The sequence below is a fragment of the Heteronotia binoei genome, chromosome 4 (genome assembly GCF_032191835.1).
Source record: "Heteronotia binoei isolate CCM8104 ecotype False Entrance Well chromosome 4, APGP_CSIRO_Hbin_v1, whole genome shotgun sequence".
NCBI classification, from domain to species: Eukaryota; Metazoa; Chordata; class Lepidosauria; order Squamata; family Gekkonidae; genus Heteronotia; species Heteronotia binoei.
Genome location: NC_083226.1, coordinates 111,686,668 through 111,707,631, shown reverse-complemented (window position 1 = coordinate 111,707,631; position 20,964 = coordinate 111,686,668).

The window sequence follows — 20,964 nt, the reverse complement described above, 5'->3', positions numbered from 1 at the left end:
CTTTACATCAAGATGCCTCACTAAACATTTCTGCTTGGCAGCAATTGTGAGAGCACAATACAGTGATGTAGCTTTTAGTGTTGGCGCAAAGGTTTCGTCATAGTCTTGCCCCCCCTGTAAAAACCCTTGGGCTACAAGTCTGGCCTTGTACTGCGTAGTACCATCTGTGCCAGCCTTCAACTTAAATACCCATTTACACCCTATGAGTCTCTGACCGATAGGTAGAGTCGTTTCTTCATAGACGTGCTGGTTTTGCAGGGATTCTAGTTCAGACTTCATTGCAGCTTGCCATCCAGCCTGCTCATCTGTTGATAGGTGCTGTAAGCTTTCATAACTCGAAGGCTCAGCAATCACTGCGCATGTCTGTCCTGGACTGTAGCGGTCAGGTGGCCTCGTTTCTCGAGTGGACCGCCGAAGAATTGGTTCTTCAGCTTCATCAGACACAGTCTGTTGTGTTGCCATCTCAGGTTGCAGAGAAACACCGGCTCCTGGCGATGTAGGAGTTAACAGTTCTTCCTTGATGTCTCCGTTGCTGGGCGACGGGCTCCTCCTCCCCCTCCTAGGAACGGGTAGCGGCTCTTGTTTCACTCCTGCCGGAATGATTAGAGTTGAGGACGTTCGTTGCCAGCCAACAGTTTTTTCAAGAAAGCTAGCCGATGCGCTAGTCGTTATTTTCTTCTCCCCATCACGACAAAACCTGAAAGCTCGATGGTTGTTAGTATAGCCAACAAACAACAATCTTACAGCCTTATTTTTTCCTTTCCGCCTGAGCTCCTTAGGGATATGGACGTACGCTGGAATCCCAAATATCCTGACATGCTCTAAGGAAGGTTTCTTGCCGTACCACGCCTCTGCAGGACTCATACCTGTAGCTGACGACCAAGACAAGTTTAATACATGCGACGCACACATCATGCCTTCGCCCCAGTAACTCATTGGTAGATTACTGTCCTGTAACATGCACATACACATATTGGTGAGGGTCTGATTTCTGCGTTCGCAAAAAGCATTATGCTGAGGTCGGTAAGGAGCAGTGCATTTCCTTTCAATGCCGTGCCTCCTGCACAGAGCAATCATCCATTCATTACAGAATTCAGTACCGTTGTCACTCAGAATAGTCTTAGGGTATTTCCCTGTCTTGCGGTGCACAAACCGAAGCCAATTATGAAATGCTTGGAATGTTTCTGACTTAGACCTAAGTAGGTAGCAGAATCCATACCTTGAAAAATGGTCTTCGATACAAAATGCAAATCTTGCTCCGCCCAGACTCTTTGTTGGGAATGGACCTATCAGGTCGAGGAACACCAGGTCGAGTATTTCATTGGACTGAAATTTGCTTGGAGATATGGTTGCTGTCGCTTTGGATTTAACAGCCTTGCACACCTCACAGTCAATATAACACCCACATGGCTTGGTCTTAATTCCAGCTGCTTGAAGCGTCTTCTTTACTGCCTGGAAATTAAGGTGCCCCAGCTTGCGGTGCCAAAGATGAATGCAGTTATCATGCAGGGGTTCATTAGTACTCACATGTTGTACTGTTTGCTCCTTTTCTAGGAAATAGAGGTCGCCTTTCCTTTTAGCCTTTGCAGTAATTCCACCTGTACATATATTGCAGTCAGTAGCTGTAAAACAAACTTTGTATTGTTGTTCAGTTAAAGCAGAAACTGATAACAGATTATAATTTAAACTTGGAACATTGAGCATTAGGAATTTCCTCCCCAGGCTCGGGATGTTGACAAGACCATTCCCAGCTACATTGGCAGTCAGCCCATTGGCAAGCTTCACGCTCTGACCTTGCGTAGGAGTAAAAGTCTCAAAGAGCCTCCTGTCCTTTGCCATGTGCTCCGTAGCACCACTGTCAACCATGAATTGCCTGCTGCTGCTGGAGGAATTATTAATGATTACATTGCACCCACCTCCTTTGGTAACTGCTGGAGAATGTCTCTTCTTATACAAAGAACACTGGCGTTGCAAGTGTTGTGTGCTCCCACATAAGTAGCACTTATGCACAGCTTTTGTTTTTGCTACTACTGCCTTGCACTCTGCCCCTTCAAGTACCTCCCGGGCAGGAGTGTTCATTGTTGAATGAAAGTGAGCTGTGTCTTTCCGTCTCATAGCCTCATTCAACAGGCGTTGGGTGATACTGGACACGTTAACATCAGCTTGTGGAATAATGTCAAGATTAGCCACAAATTGGTCATACGTACTGTCCAGAGAACATAGAAGAATATAGGCTTGCTGCAGGGGAGTAAAAATTACCTGCTTGTCCTGCAGCTGGTGTAACATTCGAGTCATGTGCTCCAGATGAGTCATCATGTCTCCACCTGCCTCTAGACGTGTGGAGAAGAGCTTTTTCATTAAGAAAATGTGTAACCCAACACTTTCTCTCTCATATATAGCCTTCAGTGCATTCCAGCACGACTTGGCTGTATCAGCCCCTTTAATATGAATGAGCTGTGAATCCTCCAAGGTCAAGCCTAGCAATGCAAGCGCCTTCTCGTCATTGCACTTATGCTTTGCAATTATCTCAGCATCATCCACGGCATGTAGTGTAGCTATGTCCGGGGGGTGTGCTACGTACTCCCACAGCCCCTGGAACTTCAGCAGTAAAGTGACCTTCTCTGACCATGTTGCAAAATTATCTCCATTAAGCCTCTGTATCAAGAAGCCTGAGATATGCACACTGGACTCCATAGTTGCCTGTAACACAAACAGAGTGCCACGCCCCAAACTGTTTGCTTACTCACGAGTAGAACTTCTGGCGAGTGCTGCTGCAGACAGTGCTTACTCTCCTGCAGACCACGCTGGGCCCATAACCGATGTCAGTAGTGCGTAGAAGTCCTGCAGTATGAGTGTGCTGATAAGAGCAGCCTCTAGTAAATAGTCTATAAATACACAACTCAGTAAGCCGGTTGAAAACAGTTGTATTGGGGTTACAGCATAAGAGTGGTTAAAGGCAGTCCAAAGTAGTCAACATACAGTAAGTCAGTCCATCCAGGTCAGAGGTACACAGTCACAAATCCAAATCTTAGTCTACACATACCAGGGTCATTGCCATCATCAGTCAAACGGACAGAGTAACGGTCTCTGTTATCAAATAGCTCAACACGTCTCCAACACTCCTTCCTCCTCATCCACCCAAGGCAAAGTCTAAGGACTAGGTTGTTGGTTCTTATGGTAGAGCTGGCCTATCATGTTCCACCCTACTTAATTGGCTTCACATGCCTCCATTAGCTTCACATGCTTCTCATTGAGCTAGTATAGTTGGAGTTACATAATGTAGCATCAGCAGTTTCTATCTTAAAGTGCCTGGTGCTAACAATTTTTAACCAGAATTTAAAAGCCATAATCCAGGCTCTGATTTCTTGAAGCTGTAAACCTAGCTCTGCACAAAAGGATGAGTAGGGGGCACATCTGGGAATAAAATCCAAACAACAGGTTAGGGTCAAACTATAAAAAGCACTAGTAGCAGTTAAGGCCAGGGAGGTTATTGTTCCAGCCCCTTTAGAATTTGAATGAGCCATGAGACATGATTGGCAGGTCTGGTACTAGTCCATCCTACTGGAGAGTATTTTGGAGCTTTTTCCTCCTTTTCATAGGCATTTTCCATGTGGTGTACCCTCTTGTGAGGCAATATGGATTTAACCAGTTGTTTGGGAGCCAAACAGGATTTTTGGATCCCCTGTGATTGGCCTTTTAGGTGATTATTTTGAACTGCTTCATGTTGCTTTCAGGAGATGTTACAAGTAGGTCTTATTGGTCACCCCATAACTACGGATGGCAGGAATAGGATGGATTATTCAATATAGATAGGGAGTATTGGTGAATACCCTGAAGTTTTATATAATGAAGGATAATTCTTGTAACAGCTTATTATTCATAGCAGGTAGGCTGGGTTGGGAGAGAGATCCCTTGATGCTGACCTACACCAACCATTTCCTTAGTTGTCTTTGTGGCACACTGAGGGAGGGAGATGAGACTTAGCACCTCTTAGCACTTACCATTTTATAGTTCAGTTCCAGTTCAGACCTTTATTGGCATAAAAGCAATAATGATTCACAATCAAAAGTAGGTACTAAAGCCTGAAGTATAGTAAGAACAATACAAAAAGCAATCAATTAAAATGGTAGCCAATAATACTAATCAAGAGTAGACACCCTGCAATTAAAATACAGTAGTATGCCTAGATTTAATTTTATAGGCTTCTACTAAGAAATTCGCAGCACATGTAGCAATGTGGGGATTAACATCTTCTAAAAAGTAGGTTAGAGTTTTCCTTTTAGTAGATACATTGTGTTGGAGATATTCAGCTACAAATTGTCTACATTGTGAGGCCAGGATAGGACATTCTAAAATAATATGGGATATAGAATCAAGGATTCCTAATTCACATGGACATAATCTATTTTAGAGAGGTATCTGTCTAAACCTACCAAAGAGAGCTGTTGATGGGAAGGCATTTAAATGTGCTAGAGTAAAAGTCCAACAATGAAATGGGGAATCTAAAGTAAAAAAAAAAAGGGGGGGTATCTTCCCATATCTTTGGAGTATACCTAAATTGGCTGCAGAGCAAACAGGGGTGTGTGAGGGGAACACTTTTTGCTATTCGTGATCCATAGATCTTAGTTGAATTGTTCTTAAAATATCGTATTTTTCACACCATAAGGCGCTCCGGACCATAGGACGCACCTTCCTCCTGGGGGGCGATCCGCTGCCTCCGCCTCTGATCCCAGCGCTTCCCCTGCGCCTGCCTGCCTGGCTCCAGCTTCTTCCAGCAAGCGCTGGGATCGCTCCACGCTGCCCCCACTGCAAACCCAGTGCTTTGCGAGTGCCGGCTGTGGAGAGGGCAGTGTGCTTCCTCCATGCCTGTCTGCCTGGCTTCAGCTCTGATGCTTACAGCAAGCGCCGGGATCGGAGGGCAGAGGGAGAGATCCTGGCACTTGCTGTAAGCATCAGCTGAAGCCAGGCAGACAGGCACGGAGGAAGCACCCGCCCCCTCCGCAAACCCAGCACTTTGCAGGATCGCTCCCTCTGCCCTCCGATCCCGGCGCTTGCTGTAAGCATCAGAGCTGAAGCCAGGCAAACAGGCATGGAGAAAGCACGCTGCCCTCTCCACAGCCGGCGCTCGCAAAGCTCTGGGTTTGCGGAGGGGGCGGGTGCTTCCTCCGTGCCTGTCTGCCTGGCTTCAGCTCTGATGCTTACAGCAAGCGCCGGGATCGGAGGGCAGAGGGAGCGATCGTGGCGCTTGCTGTAAGCGTCAGAGCTGGAGCCAGGCAGGCGCGGGGGAAGCGCTGGAATAAGAGGCGGAGGCAGCGGATCGCCCCCCCGAAAGGTAGGTACCTTCGCTCCATAAGACGCACACACTTTCCCCCCCACTTTTTTTGGGGGGGGGAAAGTGCGTCTTATGGTGCGAAAAATACGGTAGTTCGTCACATAAAAAAGAGTGTCCACCTCAATACCAAGTTTTTGTAGTTTGTGGATAAATGTAGAGAGCCAAGTAATCCGTGCTGAAATGAATTTTTAACCAGAATTTAAAAGCCATAATCCAGGCTCTGATTTCTAGAAGATTTAAATCTAGCTCTGCACAAAAGGATGAGTAGGGGGCACATCTGGGAATAAAGTCCATACAACAGGTTAGGGTCAAACTATAAAAAGCACTAGTAGCAGTTAAGGCCAGGGAGGTTATTGTTCCAGCCCCTTTAGAATTTGAATGAGCCATGGGATATGATTGGCAGGTCTGGTACTAGTCCATCCTACTGGAGAGTATTTTGAAGCCTTTTCCTTCCTTTCATAGGCATTTTCCATGTGGTGTACCCTCTTGTGAGGCAATATTGATTTAACCAGTTGTTTGGGAGCCAAGCAGGATTTTTGGGTCCCCTGCGATTGGCCTTTTAGGTGATCATTTTGAACTGCTTCATGTTGCTTTCAGGAGATTTTACAAGTAGGTCTTATTGGTCACGTGATAACTAGGGATGGCAGGAATAGGATGGATTATTCAATATAGATAGGGAGTATTGGTGAAGTTTTATATGATGAAGGGTAATTCTTGTAACAGCCTATTATTCATAGCAGGTAGGCTGGGTTGGGAGAGAGATCCCTTGATGCTGAGCTGCACCAACCAATTCCTTAGTTGTCTTTGTGGCACATTGAGGGAGGAAGATGAGGCTTAGTACTTCTCAGTACGTTTTATAGGAACATAACAGAAGCCATGCTGGATCAGGCAAATGGCCCATCTAATTCAACACTCTGTGTCACACAGTGGCCAAAATCCAGATGCTATCAGGAGGTCTACTAGTGGAGCCAAAACTCCAGAAGCCCTCCTATATTTGATCCCAAGTACCAAGAATACAGAGAATCATTGCACTACACATAGTGTTCCATCTATACATTGTGGCTAATAGCCACACATGGACTTCTGCTCCATATTTTTATCCAGTCCCCTCTTGAACCTATGCTTGTAGCCACCACAACTTTCTGCAGCAGTGAATTCCACATGTTAATTACTTGTTGGGTGAAGAAATACTTCCTTTTGTCTATTCAAAGCCTATAGCTCATTAATTTTATTTTGTTTCCATGACTTCTTGCATTGTGAGAAAGAGAAAAATACTTATTTCTCTACCTTCTCTATCCCATACATAATTTTGCATGTCACCACTCAATAATTGTTTTCCCAAGCTAGAGTCCTAACCTCCTTAACATTTCTTCATAGGGTAGGTGTTCCATCCCTTAATAATTTAATTGCTCTTTTCTGTACCTTTTCCAGTGCTAGAATATCTTTTTTTTTAGGTGTGGTGACCAGAACTGTACATAGTATTCCAAATGATGCTGCATCATAGATTTATAAAGGAGAATGTGCAAATAAGGATAAACAAGGCCAGCAAAAAAGTTTGTCAAGTTTGCAGTTGTTAAAGTTGTTATAGCTGATGTGTCATTGAGGACATTCAACCCTTATAAGTTTTTAGTGTAGTAGCATTAACTAGTTACACCCAAGTATGGCTGTTTCATGTCATGTACAAAGGGCCAGGGAAAGAAGGTTGGAGTCTTGTGTCCAGAAAACAGCTAAATGGTAAAAGAGAAGAGCCTACCAAAAAGCTCTAATAATTTCAGGTGTTCTATGTTCTTACAAGTTCGTAGTCCATGGCAACATAGACCAGCTTAATACAAACCAGACTCCAACTGTGCCACAAATACAAAGTAAAAACTAAATGTGCCTAGCTGAAGTGAGTAGGGATGGACATGAACTGAACTGATGTGGTTTGGTTCAGTTCAGCTCATGGTTTGTGGATGAACCATGAGCTGATACCCCAGTTTGCAAATCAAATGGGTTCATATTGGTTTGTGAGCCTGTTTAAATCCCTGTTTTCTGCTCCCCATAAAATGTAGCAGGGAGCAGAAAGTGGGGTTTAAATGCCTTGGATCCATTTAAACTTCTGTTTCTGGCCATTTAAACCCCTGCTTTCTGCTCACAGCTACTTCTCGCAAGTAGCAGAAAGCAGAGGTTTAAATGGATTGTCTTGTGAAGCTTTCCAGTTACTTCTTCAGGGAGCACAAAGTGGAGCTACAATGGAAAATGTAGTCTCTAGTTGATGTCAGATAAATCATTTTAAGTTGGGGGTAGTAGGTGTCAGAATGAAAGCCATAACTGGCACACAGAGACAAATGGGAAGAGATGGTCTTTTAGACCATTGTTTCAAAACCTGTGGGTCAGGACCAAATACGGCTCATGAAGCCTCTGCAAGTGGATCGCAGGCCAGTCTTCCCTAATGGCTTCTTTCTCTACTTTCTCCATCCCATGCATAATCTTGTAAACCTCTATCATGTTACCCCGCAGTTGATGTTTCTCCAAGCTAAAGAGCCCCAAGCGTTTTAACCTTTCTTCATAAGGAAAGTGTTCCAAACCTTTAATCATTCTAGTTGCCCTTTTCTGGACTTTTTCCAATGCTATAATATCCTTTTTGAGGTGCGATGACCAGAATTGTACACAGTATTCCAAATGAGACTGCACCATTGATTTATACAGGGGCATTATGATACTGGCTGATTTGTTTTCAATTCCCTTCCTAATAATTCCCAGCATGGCATTGGCCTTTTTTATTGCAATCGCACACTGTCTTGACATTTTCAGTAAGTTATCTACCACGACTCCGAGATCTCTCTCTTGGTCAGTCTCTGCCAGTTCACAACCCATCAACTTGTATTTGTAGCTGGTATTTTTGGCCCCAATGTGCATTACTTTGCACTTGGCCACATTGAACCTCATCTGCCATGTTGACGCCCACTCACCCAGCCTCAACAGATTCCTTTGGAGTTCCTCACAATCCTCTCTGGTTCTCACCACCCTGGACAATTTAGTGTTATCTGCAAACTTGGCCACTTCACTGTTCACTCCCAACTCCAGATCATTAATGAACAAGTTAAAGAGCATGGGACCCAGTACTGAGCCCTGTGGCACCCCACTGCTTACCGTCCTCCATTGTGAAGACTGCCCATTTATACTCACTCTCTGTTTCCTATTAATTAGCCAGTTTTTGATCCACAAGAGAACCTGTCCTTTTATTCCATGACTCTTGAGCTTACTAAGGAGCCTTTGATGAGGAACTTTATTAAAAGCTTTCTGGAAGTCAAGGTAAACAGCATCTATTGGATCCCCTTTATCCACATGTTTGTTCACCCCCTCAAAGAACTGTAACAGGTTAGTGAGGCAAGATCTTCCCTTACAGAACCCATGCTGAGTCTTCCTCAATAACTTGTGTTCATCAATGTGCCTACTCATTCTGTCCTTGATAATGGTTTCTACCAACTTTCCTGGTATTGAAGTCAGACTGACTGGCCTGTAATTTCCCGGATCTCCTCTGGAAACCTTTTTAAAGATGGGGGTGACATTTGCTACCTTCCAGTCCTCAGGAACGTAGGCAGATTTCAATGAAAGATTACATATTTTTGTCAGGAGATCCACAAGTTCAACTTTGAGTTCTTTCAGAACTCTTGGATGTATGCCATTCGGACCTGGTGACATTAGTTTTTAATTTGTCAATCAGTTGTACTTGCCTAAGGATCGAATCACCAACTACCAAGACTGCCCCCCTCCCTGCCCAGGGATGGTTCTTTGGCACGAAAGGGTACCCGCTCACCAACTGAAGAAGAGGTCTCTTCTGAGGGCGCATTCCCCTTATTCTCAGCATGGTACCTTGTTCCCTCTCAACCCTCATGCTCCCTGGCAGCAACGGGGCTGCCATGTTCAGAGTGGGGCTCATCTAACACATCTCCGAGAGTCTTCTCTGAGTGCCTGACTGTCTCTGCTTCTCCAGGTCAGTCACCTCAGCCTCAAGGATACGAACGTATTCCCTGAGGACCAGGAGCTCCTTGCATTGAGCACACACCCAAGATTTCTGTCCTGTGGGCAGATAGTCATACATGTGACACTCAATGCAAAACAATGGAAAGCCCCCAACCCCCTGCTGGCATTCTACCTTCATGATAGCTTGTTTTAAAATATACAATTCCCTTTTAAATCCTGTTGTATTTATGTGGATCTCCTTCTGGTGAGTCTACTTACCTTATTGGGAACACAAGGAAAATAGGGATCCAGGTTCCTGGTCCTTACAGAGCCCCCAGGCTAAGAGCCACAGGCCAAGAGTCTTTTAGCTCTCAGCCTTTGGCTTGTGCCTCTAGCAAGGAGCAGCTTAATACTGCAAAGAGGGTGAGGCCTCAGTCTGCCCCAGGAACACAGCCACTCATAATCAATCAGCAACAATCACCTTCAGCCCACTCAAACCAAACAAACAGCAGTTCCCCAGCAACCACAAACTCAGAATTTTCAGCAATCACACAGTCACACAAACTCAGAAATTCTCAGCAACTTCCCCAGCTGTTTAGAAAGCCAAATCTCACCCTTATAGCACTTCTTATCTGCTCTAAGAGCTCTATGAAATTGCAACAACAATTATTTAAGTGGAGACCTGCACATGGAGAAAATACTCAGAGCTGAGATTTTCTTTCCCCTTTTTCATTTGTGTGTTCAGAAAAAAAGAAATAGATGGCAAGGCAGATTGCTTTAAATCCCTGAAGAATGTCTGAAGCAAGGACACTTAGCTGAACTGCTTGTCTGGGTGAGAGGAAAGGGTGATCTCTAAGTGGTACTTGAAGCCTTTCCTCTTTTGTATTATGATTACACAAGACATCCATTAGCCAGATCTGCTTCATTTCTCTCAAAATTAGCATGCTTACTCAGGTCTCTAAAATTCTCCATGCTTTTCCTTAGGGTAAAGGAGACAGAATAATTTGATACATGTAAACAAGGATGAATTTAATCTTCAGCAAATCCACACATTGCAGTGCAACTGAACCTTAATTAGGATTATAAATGCAATGTTATGAGCTACAATTTGACAACTTGTTCCTCCATGTTTAAGAAAAAGTTCTATATTTCCACAGATTAACAATTACAATTGATCCTATATATATGCAAGAAAAGGTGAATGTGTTTGATGTAGTACGTGAAACAGAAAGGTCTCAGGAATATAGTCCAGAAAGTTGGTTTGACAAGATTTCAGAAGGCAGCTAAATCCTTTTTTTAAAATGGCAATTGTCTCCTCTAGAGACATACACTGAAACAATGTTCATAACTTGAAACATCTTGCTCATTTTGATTCCCAGCACTCTTCAGTACTTGATTGAATGGCATTTATTCACTGGCAGTGTCTAAATTCTGGAAAGGATTTGACTGAAAAGAAGAAAGGAGAGTGGGGGGGGGGGGGAGGAATACTAGCTAACATCAAAAAGTTGGAAATGATAAAATAGGAAATCACAGGCCATCAACCTCATCTGAAGTTTAAGCTTTTGCTATTTCTGTGGTAAAAAAAAATAGTATGTTGAGATTGGACTTTATCCAAAATCAATTCACAGCTATCAAATATTTTTTTTTTTAAAAAAGGCCTTCTGAAGTAGACACATATTTGACAGCACTATTAGAGTAGAAGTTATGAAAAGATCAGAGACTGACATATCACTGAGAAAGAGATATGAAAACCTTTAAGAGGAAAAAGTCTATCTAGTAAATGCAGATTAATTAAACAACTAATTCATTTCCCTAGTATTTGATTGTTCAAAAAGGAATCTTTTACTCATATAGTTCCATCATGTAACAAAAAACCCAACAAACCCTATATTCCATAGAGATTTACCTCAACGTGCTGCAAGCTGATATATGAGATACATCACATCTGACTGCATGATAAAGTCTTTGTCAGATTGCTTTACCACACACCCAGTGCCCATATAATGAAATATGAACTTCTCTTATTGTGCATACGCTGAAGTGATCCAACTATGCTTCTCACAGTTTTCTAGATGTGTGAAGAACTGATTTAATGTTAATAGTAGTCTATAGCTCAAGCCACGGAAGAATGAAGTGTTTTGGACAACTTTTTCAGTATCTAATTATTTTGCAGAGTTCGGACATACTGTGATTTCATCAAGAACTGAAATAAATTGGGTTAATTAAAATTTCATTAATCCATTACCTCATGTTAGAATTAATGTGTTATTATTTGATTTGGTGATGCAGTGTAACAAAATAAGTACAAAATATTTATTCTAAATTTTAAATATGGATGCACCAGAGTAGTAGACGGCAGTTCCAGAAAAATGAAAATTGGATTCAGTATGTATTGAGCATATTGCTTTCAATGAAAATCATGCTTTTTCCTTTCCAATAAATTTTTCCACAGTTGATTGCCATAAATGGAAATGAAGACAGTTATAGTGAGAATGCCTTAATTTGAAAATATGCTTCACATGTTTGAAATTTGATTTCTTAATGTAGAAGATTTGCTTTTCAGATTCATTTTTGATGAACACTTTGGAAAAACTGATATCAACACTTGCTGGATAGTTTTTAAAACAATATTTAACAACAGCGTTAAATCGGCTCACTAAAGTCAATACTCCCTCATGCTTATATGCAATAAGATCTTTTGTGACTTGAAAATATTCAAATGAAGGAATTTAATTTTTAATTTAAGTAAGCCAAGCCAAGCCAGAATCTGCCTGAAACTTTCCTCACTAGGTTTATTCCAGTTCTAATATACTACGGGGGAGGGGGGGGGACAACCCAGAGTTGTTCCAGCAGCTGATGTGTTCTTTTCTCTCAGCTTTTATGTATTACTTCATATTACTTCATTATAATACCCACAAAACCTCTCAAGGCCATTATGTGTCTTATCCCTTGTACTAACGAGAACTGGCACATCGCCCTGCTGGGTTTCTTTTGGATTCTTGCACTGTGATCTAGTGATGGGATGTTTACTGCTGTGTCCTAAATTTTGACTCCACAAATCTGGCTGATTATTCTATATTTATATCATTTCTTTAGTAGGTGGCATCTTTTTTCTTTTGCTGTCTACCAAAACTCAGGGGAAATATTTTAGTTTTTTTTTAAAAAAAAAGCCATATCAAACAGATAAAATGCAGACAGCAGCAGCTGTTTAAGAAAATAAATGAATATGTGTCTACCAGGCACTGCAGTCAAATTTTACCCTCTATTTTTCTCTGTTTCTATTTTAGTGTGACTTCTATAAGATAGTCAGAAAGAAGAGAGGGTGAGGATAAAAGATAAATTCGATTCTATGTACATAGGGTTGCCAACTGCATGAAGTAAAAAAAGTTCTGTTCCCTTAATAGAGGCTTAATTGTACATTATTTACTGAGTGCTGTCGTTCACCTCCATGCCATTAAAAGTTTGAGCTGCACATTACCACACATTAAGCTTCTGTTAAAAAAGAACTTGAAAAGTGTATGGCAACTGGAACATTTTCTTCAAGTGAATATTTAAGAGATGTAGAGGATAAGAACATGTGAACGTAAGAGAAGCCATGTTGGATCAGGTAAATGGCCCATGTAGTTTAACATTCTGCGTCACACAGTGGCCAAAACCCAGGTGCCATCTGGAGGTCCATCAGCGGGGTCAGAATTCCAGAAACTTTCCACTTTTACTCTGCAATGACCAAGAATACAGAGCATCACTGGACCACATACAGGGTGCATTCATGCTACACTAAATAACACAAAACAAGGATTTCAAGAGAGTTCCTTTAAACCCCTGCTTTTTGCTGTATCCATGAACTGCTTTAAAAGTTCATGCAAGTTCATGACAATAGACCAGTCATGAACTTTGGTTCACAAACCATGAACAGGGCAAAGTTTGTCATAAATTTTGCTTCACGGTTTGGTTCACGCCCATCCCTAGTTCTTATCCCTGTGGAATCTCATTGCTTATCACATTCCACTGTGAAAAGTGTCCATTTATACTCACTGTTTTCTGTTAAGTAACCAAGTTTTTTTAAAATCCACAAGTGGACTTGTCCCCTTACCCCATGATTTCTGAGCTTACTTACGAGTCTTTCATGGGGAACATTATCATAAGCTTTCTGGAAGCCTAGGTAAACAACATGTTCACATGCTTCTTCACCCCCTCAAAGAATTCTAATAGGTTAGTAAGACAGGATTTTTCCTTACAGAATCCGGCCTTTTCCCACCCACGCCGGCGCTAGCCGGCTTTAGGGCGGGGGCTGCGTTTGCCTCCCCAGATGGAGCCGAGGCAAACGGGCCTCTTCCATCCGGGGAAGAGCTGGGCGGGGTCTGGGGGCTTTATAAGCCCGGCCACGCCCGGCCCTATGCAGTTCGCCGGCCGTTTTGGGACGAGTTAGCTGCGTCCCTCTCCTTCTGTCGTCGGCAGGGCCTTCTGTTCCAGCGCGGCGCGGAGGGTTGGCCTTCAGCGTTGGCTTTGAAGGCTTGTATTGCGGGCTGGCTGCGTGGCCTTCGGCCGCTGCCTGAAATTGGCTTTTAAGTGGCTTTGTTCTGCGAGGCGTGGGAGGCTTGGTGAACGGCGGCGAGCGAACGGGCCGTCGGCCCTTCCGTTTGCGGGGCGTCCTCCCCCCCTCCTCCTTCGGGCCCGCAGGCCTTTCACCTTGTGAGGGAACGTGCTCATTGTTGTTCCCCCCCTGCGGATTTGGGCTTGTGCTTCTTAAGCCAGGCAGGGTCTGCTCTGGTTAAAATTTGGAGGGGAGACCACCAAGGGAGTCTAGAGTAGCGGCGCAGAGGCAGGCAGGGGCAAAATCACCCCTGCTCATTTTTTCCCCTGCACTTCTTACTTAGTCAACTCCCCTCCTCCCTCCCCCCCCCCCGGAGCTTTGAGTTCAGGGTGGTCAGTCAGCCTTATTTTAAGGGTTTGGGAGGTGTTAGTGGGGTGAGTACTTTGTCATGGCTCCTAGGAAGGGGCAAAGTAAGTCTAAGGGCAAACAGCCCCTGAAGTCTGCCCCGAAAAGGCCTGCTCTGGGGGGCCCTCCTGGTGAGGAGGATGAGGCCCGCACCTGGCAGGCCATAGTGGATAGGCTGGCAGCCTTGGAGCATCAGCATGGGTTGGTCCCTGGAGCATCGGTATTGCCACGCAGGCGCAAAGCAGCGCGCACATCTACCAGGGCTTTCAAACAGGAGGTCCTGGCTCGGCTTTCTTCCTTACAGGATATGTCAGCCCAGCCTAGTTCTTCCAGTTGGTCCACCCACGAGCGCCCAGTCAACACTTCGGATTCCAACGAAGAAGGTAACGCTTCTGAGGGGCTCGCTCGATCGGGCGGAGGTAGCGGCTCTGCGCCCATTGTATTCGCGGTTGGCGTTGGTGATTCTGAAGGTAAGCAGGGACACCCTGGCACCAGTGGTGCTTGGCCTTGGGGCGGTTGGAATCCTCTCTATTCTGCTGGAGCGGCTGGCCACCCGCCCGTTGTTGGCACGGGAGTAACCGGTGGGTCGTTTGGTTCTCATGGAGCGGCTGGTGGATGGGGTCCTTTTGGGCAGGGGCGAGTCCTACCTTGGGGCTTGCCTCTGGGAGCTGGGACTCCTGCTATGGCTTCTACATCACAGGGGACCTCGGGTACTCAGTCCTCTGGTGGTACCCTTCCGTGGGGGCATCAGTCATTGGTCCACCGGATGGCCGGTTACACAGTGGGGTGGATGGAATTGGCCCCAAAGTAACTTGGGGTTGGTATCTTTCCAATGTCGTCCTTTTGGCGACATGGCCATGCCATTGGGAGATCATTTGACAACAGCCACCAGGGAAAAGATCCTGCGCGGGGAATATGTCAACGTCTTTGGTCTTCTTTATCGGGAACTCGAAAAGAAGGACAAAGATGATTTGGACGAAAAGGACAAGGAAAAAATCAAGCGCAGGAAGGTTGAGAGGAACTGGGCGAATTGGTTGCCCAGTTTTCTGATCTATGCTGGAGTCATAGCGCGTGCACAGCCTTTACGGGCTGCACCGCTATTCCAGTATTGTGACATTGTCTACAAAGCCTACACGGACTTCTCGGGTGCAGCTTGGCTGCAGTACGACGAGGAGTTCCGAATGAGGACGGCTTTGAACCCCACTATCCCTTGGGACCAAATCCACCAGCAGGTTTGGCTGCAGCTGATGTCCCCAGCCAAGCCCAACACAGGGGATAGGTCTGATAGTGGGCACTTAGTTAATAAGCAGGCGAGCACCTCGGGTCCCCGCGCCTCTGTGGGGCAGTTGGTTCAACCCCGACTCCTGTGTTGGGAGTACATGTCCCAGGGAGTTTGTGGCAGGAAATCGTGCAGATACAAGCACGAATGCCCACTATGTGGAGGTGCCCACGCACTGTCGTCATGCAGCAAGTCAAAGCCCCGAGCTGGGGGTAAGCGGTCAGGTGGGGGTGGGAATACCCAAGCTTCTAACAAAGGGTCCCAGCCCCATCAAGGTGACGGTTCTTAAGAACCTTTTGGCCAATTATCCCAGAGTTCGGGATCGGGTATATTTGTTGGATGGTTTTCGTTATGGTTTCAGGATTCCATTTCAGGGGCCTAGAGGCCCCTGTATGGCTAAGAATTTGCAGTCCGTCAAGGGTATGGAACAGGTGGTTAAGGAGAAGATCAGGAAGGAGTGCAGGGAGGGCCGAGTTTTAGACCCTTTTGACTCGCCACCAGTTCCCAATCTTATGATATCCCCGCTGGGGATCGTGCCGAAAAAAGCGCCCGGGGAGTTCCGCCTGATTCACCACCTTTCCTATCCTAAAGGTGGGTCAGTGAATGACGCAATTCCAAACTCCCTTTGTTCAGTTCATTATACTTCCTTCGACCAGGCAGTCAGGGTCGTGCAAAGGTGTGGTTTAGGTGCGGATATGGCGAAATGTGACATCAAGTCTGCGTTTCGCCTGCTGCCCATGCACTCCCACGATTTTGAGCTCCTTGGCTTTATGTTTGAAGGGAAGTTTTACATGGACCGGGCCTTGCCCATGGGGTGCTCTATTTCTTGTTCAGCTTTTGAACGCTTTAGCACCTTCTTGGAATGGACACTGCGCTAGCGTTCCGGCTCCGCTGATACGGTTCATTATTTAGATGATTTTTTGTTTATTGGTCGGCGAGGGTCGGGGCAATGGGCCCAATTGCTGCATAACTTTTTGCGTCAGGCGGAGGACCTTGGGGTCCCCCTGGCTCATGAAAAGACCAAGGGCCCTGCTTCAATATTGACCTTTTTGGGCATTGAGTTGGACTCCGTGCAGCAGACTTCTAGTTGCCGGTGGAAAAAATCAACAGGCTCAGGCAGATGTTGGGAGCAGCGAAATGTAAGCGCAAGATTTCGCTTTTGGAGCTCCAGCAAATTGTCGGTCACCTCGACTTTGCCTGCAAGGTTGTGGCCCCTGGGAGAGCCTTCTTACGGCACCTGTGTGACGCTATGTCAGCTTTACATATGCCCCATCACAGGGTTAGGGTCACCTGTGGAATGAAGCAGGATCTTGAGGTGTGGGATAAATTTTTGTCTGACTTTAACGGGGTGTCTTTTTGGCGCGATGAGATGAGGATCGAGGCAGAGCTTCAGATCACATCGGACACCGCAGGTTCAATTGGTTTTGGGGTTTATTTTCAGGGGCATTGGTGCGCCGAGGGGTGGCCCGCTGAGTGGCTTGCCAGCGACCTTTGCCGTAATCTTACTTTTTTGGAATTCTTTCCGATAGTCGTTGCAGTTCATTTATGGGGTGAGGACCTGGCCAACCATGTCGTTCATTTCTGGTGCGACAACTTGGCTGTGGTTCACGTAATTAATACCTTGACTTCAAAATCGGTTCCTGTTATGTGCCTGGTTAGGGCATTTGTTCTACGTTGCTTACGTTTAAATATTCTATTCCTTGCTAAGCACGTACCCGGCGTGTGCAACGGAGTTGCGGATGCTCTGTCCCGTCGTCAGATGGAGCGATTTCATCTACTCACACCAGAGGCCAACCTCCTGCCTGCTCGGATGCCTCCAGAGATGTGGTGGCTTGGAGAGTCGAGGCTGACTGGGCAAAGATGCTAGCTCTGGCACCTTCTACCCGCAGGGCCTACGATCGCTCTGTTGAGCAGTTCCAGGCCTTTAGGGAGCACGTAGGGTTGGCCAACCATTGGCCCATACCAGTGCCCCACCTTATTCAATTTTGTGTACACCTGAAAGGTAAGGGGCTTGTTGTTAAGACCATTAGAGATAAGCTTGCAGCCCTAGCGTTTACTTGTAAGATCAGAGGTTTTCCTGATGTTTCTGATGATTTCAGGCTGCGTAAGATGTTGGAGGGTTGGGCCCGCGAGCAAGGGCCTCGGAGTGACTCTCGACAACCCTTCTCTCCGTCCGTTCTGAAGGGTCTTAAAGCAGTATGGTCGTCAGTCTGTTTTTCAGATTTTGAAGCTGTATTATTTCATGCAGCAGCGATGAACGCCTTTTTGGGGGCGCTCAGGATCAGCGAGCTGGTGGCCAGCTCGTGGAAGGATCAATCCGGGCAGGCCCTGCAGTCGGGTGATCTAAAAGTTCTCAGGGACCGCGTATCCAATAAGGTACGCAAGTCCAAGACCGACCAGAGACAGCGAGGTACGTTTCTCACTTTGGGCTTGTGTCTGGACCGGTTGATTTGTCTGGTGGCGGCATGGAAAGATTACATCGCTGTTCATGGAGACGTGGCAGGTCCTTTGTTTCGACATGAGGATGGGTTGCCATTGACCAAATTCTAATTTCGGTCCATAACCAGCTGGGCCTTGGTGAAGTTAGGCCTCGGGGGTGTTCAGTTTGGCACCCATTCCTTCCGTAATGGAGCTGCATCCACCGCCGCCGCTATGGGGTACCCGGGACCTGCCATTCAGCAAGTTGGGCGGTGGAGGTCTGCGGCGTACAAGAGCTATGTTCACCCTATTCTCCATTAACGGCGTTAATTGGTTATTTCACTGTTGGTTACTTTGTTTTGTTTTTTTCCAGGTGCTGTGGTGCGGGGCAAGAGAAGGAGAATCTTGATCGCCGGCCACAGCATGATATTTTGGGCCGCCCACCAGGCCCGGCGTTCGCCCATTGGTTTGCAGTTGGGCCTCAGCAAGTGGGCGGCTGTGGAATGGCAGGGGCGTCGAGGTCTCCGTTGGGACGGACTCCTGCCTCTTCTGTTTCGGGGGAGGTGCGGCCCTCCGCCCCAGATTCTGGTGATTCACCTTGGGGGTAACGATCTGGGCCTGGTACAGGGGAGGGCCCTGTCAGTACAGGCGATCGAAGACCTCAAGGTAATATGGAGCAGGTGGCCCGAGGTGCTAGTGATGTGGTCCACCATCCTTCCTCGTCGGGTGTGGAGAGCTGCTTGGAACACGGCTGGGGTTGAAAGAGCTCGCCGCAAGGCCAACAGGGTAATTAAGAAGGCTCTTGGTATGGGCCTTGGCGTCTATTTGCCACACCCGGCTATAAGGTCAGACAGGGTGGACCTGTATTGGCAGGACAGCGTCCACCTGTCCATAGAAGGCAACAGGGCGTTCTTGCTCGACCTACAGCTCGGGCTGTGATTGGCTTTAGGCCAGTCAGTGGGCCCAAGTGCCTAAGCGGAGGCTTGGCATTGTGGTGGCAGGACTTTAAGTCAGGTTTCTGATTGGTGGGCACCCATGGTTTTCCCGATTCAAGGGAAGTAGCAGGGGACGGACGGCAGTGGGGCTGTACGGCTCTCTGCTGTCTTGCCCGCTACAGGGTTACCTCATCTGGCAGGCCGTTCCTGGGTGGGCGGCATGGCCATTTGGGGGGATACCCGGCCCCGCCGGCCTGGCAGCAGCTGGTGTAAACGGGCTGCTGCTGGGGGCTGGGTGGCCCACCCCATCCAGACAGGGAAGTGTTTGGGTGTTTTCCCTTTGCCTGCCCGGTTAGTTGTTAGGTTGCCCCAGGCTGTTTGGTTTAATAAAGTTGCCCTATTTTTTACCCACACTCCGTGTTGTCTCGTTCTTCCGACTGGGGGGGCAATCCATGCTAATTCTTTATCAACAGCTTTTGTTCATCAATGTGCCTACTAATTCTTTCCTAAACAAGGGATTCCACCAGTTTATCTGGTGTTGACATTAGACTGACTGGCCTGTAAGTTCCTAGATCTCCTCTGGAAACTTTTTAAAAGATAGGGGTTACATTAGCCTTCTTCCAGTCATCAGGAATGGAGGCAGATTATAGTGATAGAGCGCACATTTTTGTCAGGAGGTCCACAAGTTCACATTTCAGAACTCCTGGGTGTATGCTATCTGGCCTGGTGATTTGTCAGTTTTTAATTTATGCATTAATCAGAAGACTCCCCTCTCTTGTCACTTTGCTGTGATTCAAGTCTTTGAAAACCCATCCTGAAATTAGTGGTTCTGGAGTGGACAAGCACCTTCCCTCTTCCACAGTGAAAACAGAGGCAAAAAAACTAACAAACCATTTGGCTTCTCTGCCATTTCCCAATCATCCTTTAGTAATCCTTTTACCCCATGGTTGTCCTAGGACCCCACTGGTTTTTCTGTTTCTAATGCATTTGAAAAAAAATATTCCCAATATGTTCCTCATAGTCTTTTTCTGCCTGTCTGATCACCAACTTGCATTTTATTTGCCAAAGTCTGTGCTCCCTTTTATTTACCTCAGCCTTCCACCGCTTAAAGGAATCCTTATCTTTTACTGCTTCCATTACTTTGTTCGTTAAGCATGTCAGCCTTTTTCAATACTTATTTGTATCTTTACTATATTGCCACTTCTGTCTCCAATCTTCCCAAAGATATCTGTTGCTCTTTACCTTTCTTTTCAGTTTCTTCTTCACAAGCCCCCTAATTTGAGAGACGTTATTCCTTCTAAAGTTAAATGTGGTTGTGTTGGTCTTTTCAGAAAATTCCCTATTTACATAAATGTTAAACTGTTTCCAACCAGAGCTATCACATTTATCTCTCTCACCAAGTCCAGGATCACCTTCGTCCAGTAGGTTCTGTGACCATCTGCTCCATGACACAGTCAATGAGAGTATCTAGAAACCCAATATTTTTCTTCTAACTTATCATTATTTATTATATTCAATTTATATACCACCCATTTCCACCCATAGTGTTTTTGTAAATTAATCTATTCCTTTTAGATTATCAGTTTTACTGGACTGTATGCCCTCTCTGACATACAAAGCCAGTCCACCTCCAACCCTTCCATTCTTAGGCTTCCGGTATAATCTATATCCAGGAATCACTGTATCCCACTGATTTTTGAAATGCCCAGAATGTCCATCTTCTCCTCTGACACTAAACATTCCAGATACCCCATTTTACCTTAGTCACATCTAACATTTACATATAATAAACATCTATAATTCCCCAGACATGTTAGGCTTTCAACATTTCTCCTGTGGCCTCTAGACCTTGCCAGGTAGTCAATATTTGTTTGTCACCCTGTCAGAGGCCAGTCCTAATCTACTTCCCTGTAGAACAGTATCAGCTACCCTTTCGTCTCTTAGAGATGAGTCATCCCAGACTAGAGACATTTAATCTCCTGTTGGCTTTCCACAAAGATTTAGTATAAAAACTGCTCTGCTACCTTTTTGATTTTAAAAGCCAGCAGCTTGCTTCCTTCTTGGGACAAGTGAAAGCTGTCTTTTTTGTAAAGGTCCTGTTTGTTCCAAAAAAACC